The 8,799-nt window shown below is 43.9% G+C and overlaps 1 protein-coding gene across 1 annotated transcript in view; it reads right to left on the reverse strand.

The window, feature by feature from the left end:
• Positions 1-7,818, reverse strand: part of LRRN3 (leucine rich repeat neuronal 3) — a 381,885-nt gene extending 374,067 nt beyond the window's left edge. The window contains exon 1 of the mRNA XM_078674533.1: positions 7,094-7,818. The gene's annotated coding sequence lies outside the window, so the exon portion shown is untranslated. The remainder of the gene's footprint in view (positions 1-7,093) is intronic.
• Between the last annotated feature and the right edge of the window lie 981 nt (positions 7,819-8,799).

Here is an 8,799-nt window from a genome sequence, read left to right on the forward strand (position 1 = left end):
ACTTGAAAGGGACCACACATACACACCATCCCTTCACAAGCAAACACACATACTCACACCCACTAATTCATAAGCACATTCGCTCACACCCTCCATTTCACAAGTGCATACATACATCCAAAATTCACAAGCATATACACATATGAACTTGCACACACCAATTCACAGCACACAGGTGCAAATACACATACATACATACTCACACTCACCCAATCATTCAATAAAGCACTTACCAGGCAGCTGGGTGATGGCAGGACTAGCAGAGAGAGGGAAGGAGAAGTAAAAAGGCTCTGGGAGGAGCTGGAAGGAGCTGGTGGCTTCCGGGAAGGAAGAAACACAAGATCCTGCCACCTCCTCTCATGAATACCTTGTCATGGGTCCGCCAATGAAAGGAGGACCTTTCCTAACTTGTTACAGTGTAATAGGTTCAGTGATACATGGTGATCCCACTCCACTCTATGACAAGTTCGGAAAGGATGATGTGAGGCATCATAGATAGCCAGTCAGCCATGGCCACTTAAGGGCTTAAACATGAACAAACTCTATTGGTGATGCTCTTGCTTGTCAGGAGGGGAACGACCTCAAAGGGCTTCGTCGAGCCGATGAGGTCACTACCTACAGAGCTATGAGATCCTCAGCCCGGCGAACCCTGGCTTAGGCAGCTAGGCATGTGCACATTAACCTCTATAACTAAGAGCTTTTGGTAAAGATGGAATCAATATAAGAAATATGTAATGCATTCTGATTCTGCAAATAAATGACATGGCTGCCATGCTGTTCTGATGGAAGGGTGGATTTGATATACACACGGTAGGAAGGCGAACAGCAATACAATAGCCTGGTTGCGGGGCCTCGAAAGGGGCGGGCTTAGGGCTGATGCACTAAATAGACTACCTACAAGTGCCCCTTTGACCTCCCCGTCCACCCCATTCTCCACCCTGCTAACACCAAAATAAAGGTTTTGAGGCTGCCGCCAATGTCCTGGGGAGGTTTCACACCTCATAATGGACATCAGTTGAGCAGAAACACAAAAATATTCACTGGAAACCTGCTCTCTGCATGGGCTTTCAGCTACTTGCCTGCACACCGTGTGATATCGGATCCTCACGGGTCACAGTGTGATGGGAGCCGATATTGTGTGACATACAGTGGCAACGTGTGAGTTGGAAGCGCTGTGCTCAACAATGCCACAACTGTTCTGCGGACTGCATGTGTTCATTTTCGGAAGAAACATGACCTGGCAGTTCAGGCTGGACTGTTCCTATTAGAGGAGATCCACCACAGATTTCAATTTAGATTGATTACTTGAAGCAATACAAGAAGATGCACCAGCTCTAGGAGTGTGAGTAACACATTTATACTATAAGAGTGAGGATAGTATCTGGAAAGCAAACAGAGTGTTAGTTATTTTCTAACTGCTAAATGATCAGTAGTAGACTCGATATGAAGAGGGATAGCATTCACAAATTAGAAGGGACCACTAAAATAGGAGTGGCCACTTATACGGGAGCACCTGGCAGAGGAGATTAAAAACTGGGCCTTATTAGGAGATCTCAGAGTCCTAACTGGGATATGGTGTTGAAATGTGTAATGCAAAAACAATGGGTGCTCAAGAGAATGGGCCTTGTAACACAAAAAACAGACATTTAAACCTAAGACAGCTTTTTAATGGAAACTACTGAAGATGAACCCGATGATTAGGAACAGAGAAAAATGTAGGCTATCCCAGGTTCAGTCTGGTTACCAAATAACCACAGGTGTAAGAGGATGACCAAATGAAGGTGCCGACTAGTTTGAATTGTATATGGCTGGTCCATTTATTAGTGACGTGGAACATAGTAGTTATCAATGGCCTTGAATAATTTAACCGCTTCCCCAACGCTTTTTTTTTCAATCCATCATGAGTACCAATTTTTGTGGATAGGAATCAATAAATCTTCTTTTTCCGAGGTTGACTTACAATTGAACAGCCAATTCCACAAAATAATTCATTCAGAGAGCACAAGCATGTCAAATGCCAACAACTTTAGAGCATTATACCTAAGGCTATTACAGCCTGAGGGGCATGAGAGGTTTACCAATGTTATACCTTTCATCATATGCTCTAATATTTCAGGCAACTGGTACATGTACTCTCATCCTTAGATGAATCTCCTCTTCCTGAGAGCCACAAAACAATTTCAACACATAGCACGCTAACGGCCTCCCGAAGTACAGATAGTGGCCTTTGGCCTACCTGGAACTATCTCACTTTCCACAAGCAGTCTCCAGAAGGCTCAGTGGTCCTGGGCCTGTAGCTCATCGGATGTTACAAGCCAGTTCTACCATTGCATTTTAAAAAATACATAAAACCTCACTTGCTGGCTGTCTCTTGCTGGTTTTCATGTGATGCACAAAGAGCATTGCTGCAGAAACTCCACAAGCTTGGAATTAGCGCGACACTGATATTTTTTCGGTAAGAAATACTTCCAAAGACTTGGTGCGCCTGACCCAGTTGTGAATGTACATGCTACCTGAAACATCTGTTCACAACCTTGCTGCATTTTCCATTGCAGAAAGTAGCACTACTTGATACTGCTTCATTAATGTCAATGTTGTTTAAAAGACCACAGAAGCAAACCTATGAATCAACCACAGCTTTTGGCATCAATTAAAAATTGTCAATGGTGTCTTCATTGAAGGTGAGGAATAAACAAAACGAAACCCCGTGCCATGAAAGGAAACTGCCCTTAAGGCCAGCAATGTCTGACTTCATACAGTTCATCTCTAAAGAGACAAAATCATTTCATCCAGTACACCTAGTTTTCCTTTTTATCCCTGAAGACACACACGCTGAATCTCGTTATTCCAATTGTTTCATCATTTTCTGGAAAGGCTGCCTTGTTACAGAGGCAAAACACTAAGTACATGTGGCAGAAAACACACCAGAGACAGTCTTACCGGAACAAACGGCCAGGTCACAGATGTATCCACTAGAAATTATCCCCCAATTTGAGCTAGCTGGTATTTTCTTAGGAGACGATCTGCTGCATGTATGTTCAAGAGGTATTAGTGAAATGATTTAAAAAATGAAGTTAGTCTCCATGCCTCTCTCGTGCACACCACCGACGCAGCCATCAAGCACGCTTTTCGAATCTGAATCAGTGTGTGAAGTCACGATGGCATTTTCAAAATGGTTTTGCAAACGGTACATTTGAATCAATATGTGCGAATGAAACACACATCCCACGCGCCCTCTCAGTGGGGATTCGGTGCCGGGGGCACCACCTGACAGGGAGCCCTCACTTCAACAGCGAAGCATTGTTACATATAAGTCATCTCGAGCACGTCACACAATTACTAAAAAAAAGTGACAAAAACGAGGCAAGAACGGAGAAGGCAGTTTGGTATTACATAGTTGCTAGGTGACTGCCTTCGTGCATAATGTCACAAATAGTTCTAAGCGTGTGTAAGTACCTCGTACCCAGTGACCAGTTTCACAAATTGGAGTCCACTGCATGTAAACACAGGTTGCCCAGCATGTCTCACAGTCTGTAGCCTTTCTCTGGATGTAATCTTTAAAATGCTCGTTTTGGTACCTATAAGATCTCCAGAATGCTCAAAAAGACAACCCTTACAATCAACACAAAACAACATTTCAAACGAGCATACACAATCTAATCTTCCAATAACAACATGAGGGAATGCGATGTCCACCATACAGATAGATTACACCAATAGCTGTCAGCTGGATGCACGCTTCTCAGATATGCTAAGAGGCAGCACGGTCTGCATTTCCTTTTTCACGACAGACTTCAGGGTCATATTGATTCCCCTCTGCAACTAATGCACTTAAAACCTTTATAGTGACATCTGTCAACACTACTGCTTTCCATTTCCGGATATACGTCCGGCCCCTCTAAGGTATAGGGTTCAACTCTGTTACTGTTTATCCGTTATGTTCTTCCATTCACCCAAGAAATGCAGTTTTGGGTATTTTGTAAATTTGAAAAAAGCCTTTGATTTATAAAAAAAAGTGTTGCAGAAAGTGTTCCTAATACAAAAGCACTTTGATACATTTAAGCTGCCATGCGTATTTCTTTCCTCTCAGATTTTTCCTTGGCAGACACACCCAGTGTGGTTATTGCATTACATGGATTGTGAAAGGTGCAGGCCGTTTCTGCCAGTGTGTCGAGAATGCAATGTATTATGCTGCTTGCCTTTGCCCAGGAGAGACAGCAACTAAGATGGATATCTCAGCAAGGACCAATCGAAAGTCTCCTGGGTGAAATAAGGATGCCGAACTATTACTGCAAGTGACTTGCAAGTAAGGGGCCCTGGGGTCCTAAAAAGACGAGCATCCGTTGCGGAAGCAATGTATTTCTACACCCATGTTCTCTAGTACAATATTTACTAAAGTTTTGGAATAACTGAAAATAGTTCGTGCAGCTTTCAAATAACTACATTGTAAATTATTATTATAAATAATAATAAATATAGATTACTAATTAGATGAATTCTGAGTGTCTTGAAATTGGTTTAATTCAGTGGCCGCCTACTCTCACTTTTTACTGGTTGCTGTGAACCATTTGTTCGCTCCCTTTGCTCATCTTCAGATTTCATAGCTCAGTATCTGGAAGAGACAACTTATAAATAAATACATATTAGAAATTCGCGTAAACCAAAGTTGTTTTGAAGATGTAAACAGCTACACCGTAGCTGTTAGAGTACATGTGAATGATGAAGACCAGTAAAAGTAGCATTATTCAGAAAAGGGAGAACACTACTGCAAGTGGCTAAAAGACTGGCTTTGCAGCCCGGAGACATGCACTTGATCAAAGAGCATGTAAACATCATTAAAAACTGCACAGAGCAGTGTAGTTCCCTAAATGAAGGTCCTCCCGCCCACCTACTGTCGCATCACTTGAGGCTTCCTGTAAGAGGGTTCCAACTGGACCCATAAACCACACTATCATGAATAATAACACGCTCGAAATGCTTCTGCTACCGTAACAATGTTCTGGATAGCGATCCCACTGAACCTTGGAGCCAAGTATTTGGGACATCATGTGCCTGAGACAGTTGTAGGAATCTGCTACAACGAATTAGACACACTGGCCAGTTGGCTTTGATCATTGGTAAGTTGTGATTTCATACTTTTCATCAGACACTAATGTATGAATAGTTTACATCACCACTGTTAGTGGTTAACTGAGTGCAGCTCCATGACCCTGTCTGTGGGCAAAAGAGTTTGTCGGGGGTCCAGCAGTCTACCTCCTCCCATTTCTTCTACAGACATAATTTGAAGTGCCACTTTCAGACTGTCACATACAGCTGGCGGAGAAGTGTACCGTCATCATGGCATCCATTTGCTTCAAATGTATTACCAAGAAAGGCATGAGCTGGGCTTAGGGTGCAGCCTATCTACTGCATACTTGAGCTACCTCACACCTCCTACTCTCGCCCTTAGCCACAAGGTGATGCTGGCTGTACTTTTAAAGTGTCTTCCCTTATCGTCAGTGTTGTGTTAAGCACATTTGTCAATCCAACCAAGCAGTTTAATTGGATTGCAGGCCCCTAAACAAATTTAAAATATAAAATAAATATAAGCCCATCACAGAAAACGTGCAATTATGAAAAAGGAGGAAATGGTGTGAGTCTACAGCAGGTAGCCTGCACGTGAAGCTGAAGTGCATTAATGATCCAACAAGACAACAACATCAACAGCAAGTGCACTTCAGATCATGCTAAGGCACGAGGCTCTTTCAACAGATACTTTTGATCTACTATGCAATATATATATATGCCATGTTTGTATTATACTTGCACAGATGGCACTCCTTTCGAAACCCCTTTCCACTATAATATCATGCTAATTATTTTCCATATTTCACATAGTTCTTGAGGATGATTTTACCTTCACCTCTGTGATTTTAACCAATAGGAAGCCTAGAAGTCAGTAACAAACACACCAATGTACTCCAGTGTTCTGTGGTACAGCTTCACATGCCCAAGTCCCCGTTTGAAAAACAATGTAGTATAAAAATGCAATACGGGTAACATTACAGTACAATCGTGCCATCTTGGGGCCCTGGCCATATTTACAAACCACTCAACCGTTGGCCTCACAGTTGATTATCATGTCACCAGAACCACTAAATGACATTAGACGACGTTCACAGATTCATGTTTTTTACACGTGTTTCTATCATGCGGCGCGAGCTTGTCTGTAATGTGTATCTGTTTAAAATACAAGTCACATAGTTGGGAGTAACGCAGTGCAATTGCCACGACGCGCGCTTCAAATAATTATAGAGGGCTTTAGAAAATAGTCCCCTCTTTTCGCCACGGGTTCTGACAGGAAAGCTGCTTAATTTCCTTAAGAGCTTATCGGGCAGAAAGAGTATTTGACATTTGAAAACAAGGCTTTTCTCTCAGCTGCTGAACAGTTTCCAGTCACGCTGTGGCCATCACAAATCAACGAAATATAGTGTCTGGCTGAAAAAGCAACACTTGAAGACGGAAAAGACACACTTTGCAGATGTCCTGTTGAGATCTCGTTAATTACCATAGAAAATTAAAACTCTTCTGGTCAATGTCTTCTTTTCTTTCCTGCCATGAGTCAATTCCAGCTGCATTAGCCCGCAGATACTCACACCGCCCCTCCTGACTGCTAACGGGGATGCTTTTTAAGGGAAGTCATTTACCACAATCCAAGATGTAGCCTGGCAGAAATTCAATAACTGTTTGAGATATGCCCATTCAGTCTCCGTGCTATGTGGTTTATAGCCTGTCATACACAGCATTTTGCCTGCATTCATCCTTTAAAAAAAAGCCCTGCATACTGTTCTATTGGTTACCAAACAGAAGCCAGGCGAATACTTTCACATCGCATTGGAAAAGGCGCAGGATATCGGATCCTCCCAAATCCCCGTCCTTTGATGGGTTTACAAACTGGTAAATGCGCCCACATTAGAGCCGGGGACATGCAAATTCATCTCAGAGAATATCGTGGCTCTACTAGCTCGGTACAGTCCAGAATGGAAGCATGCAACGTAAACTGATGGACCTGGAAAAGCCAGCATCTGCAACACACGGCGAAATATGAACTTACCTACGAAATGCATCTGTGAGTACTCTAGGACTTGCAGCTAAACAGCACTGGTAATCCTCCGAGGCCCTGTAACCAAGCAGGGCGCGAGTAACCACACCACGGTGTGCATGGGATGCGAGCCCGGCTTGAACACACAAATCCTGCAGCCCGAGGGGCGCTGCGCGCTGCCTTCTCTCCGACCCCTCGCGTTTCCCGGTGAGTTCCTTCCAGGCTGTTGAGCTCGCAATCCAGTGCGGGCGGACGCAAGTCTGGCGGCTTTCTGGATTCGTTGTGTCGTCGCGGTGGTTCTGCTGGTCATTGGTGCATTGTTCACCTGATCAGCTGTCACACTGACATGCTGCTGCCTGCTCAGCGGTCATTAATAACTGAACACCCACCACTCCCCAGAGATCAGCCAATAGAAGCACAGTACCAGACGTACCGTGCACGAGCGCTCAAGGATGGTTGGCTGGAGAGTGCTGTCTATTACATGGCAGGACTGCCGAGGTGCAAATATAAAAGGGCAAATCCTTGATGTTTTCAAAGTTTCCGATTCTATGTACTGACTTGTATGCAAGCAATTTGCAGCTGCGGATTAGCTTTGTTATAGGATGGGGGTGTTGAACGTGACTTGCTATTGTGTTTTTTTTAAGCAAAGGATTCTCTGTTTCCGCATTAAATGAACGAAATCCGAGCAAGACGTTCATCCGCGGATGACAGGGGGTATGGTCAACATTAAATTGAGTGGGGAGCATCTGCTCCTGCTGAGATGCTGCAGCCATGAGGGGAGCTGCGGAGGGGCTGGCTGGAGGGGAGAGGGGGAGTGTCCTATTATTTCTGAAGGAAGTCTAATATGCCCAGCCAAACGGATGGAATACCTGCTCCGCATGTAAATGAATATCTCGCAGTTTAGCAGGCAGCGCGAACTTCGAACTATAAGCTGCAGCTGTCCGTCCACCCCGCTGGCCGCACCCCTTGTCTTTGCGTTTGAAAGTTTCTAGCAGAGATTTACAGTGCATCAGGAAAAGCACCCAAACGCCTCACCCGTCCCATTTCACAACTAACAGCAGATTGCAAGCATGGCCCTGGATGCAGGTTAAAGCAACGGGCAATCAATCAAAGACCCGTAAATAACGCCGTTTTACTAAAACGGGACGTCTGTCTACTGAAAAAACACACCCACTATTGTGTTTGCCCAATTCCACGATGACCGGCATTATCGCATGTGACTTATTTTCACAATGGGTTTCCATTTTTTTCAATGGGCTACACACCATCTTTTTTGATGTAGAGTGATTTTGATGGATCTTTGCACTGGTTAGAGTGTTGACAGCATGCCTAGCTCTGAAATACGTCCCGGAGATTTCCCAGGAAAGGATTCTGCGAGTGAAATGCTGCAGAAAGTTCAGCGAAGATACGTATTTCACAAAAAAGTCCAGGGCATCACGCTTTGCAAACTATTGTTTTTTTTGGTTTTTTTTTTTAACACGGGCTGTTGAACAAAGTAAAGAATATCTGCTTCCTTTGTCTGGCAAGATATATAAACTGTCGAGTACAATAAACCAACAAGAGCACACAATCACACCCTGATTAACAGAGACCACCCTCTAGTGGATTATGAAGACATATTCTCATTACAGTTAACAAGGGAGAGTCAGGCGGACCTACCAGCAGAAGGCATATTTAGCGCGCAGCAGAAGAGGTGTTAGTGTGCCACAGAGGCCTCT

Source organism: Lissotriton helveticus, chromosome 1_1 (assembly GCF_964261635.1).
Source record: "Lissotriton helveticus chromosome 1_1, aLisHel1.1, whole genome shotgun sequence".
NCBI lineage: Eukaryota > Metazoa > Chordata > Amphibia > Caudata > Salamandridae > Lissotriton > Lissotriton helveticus.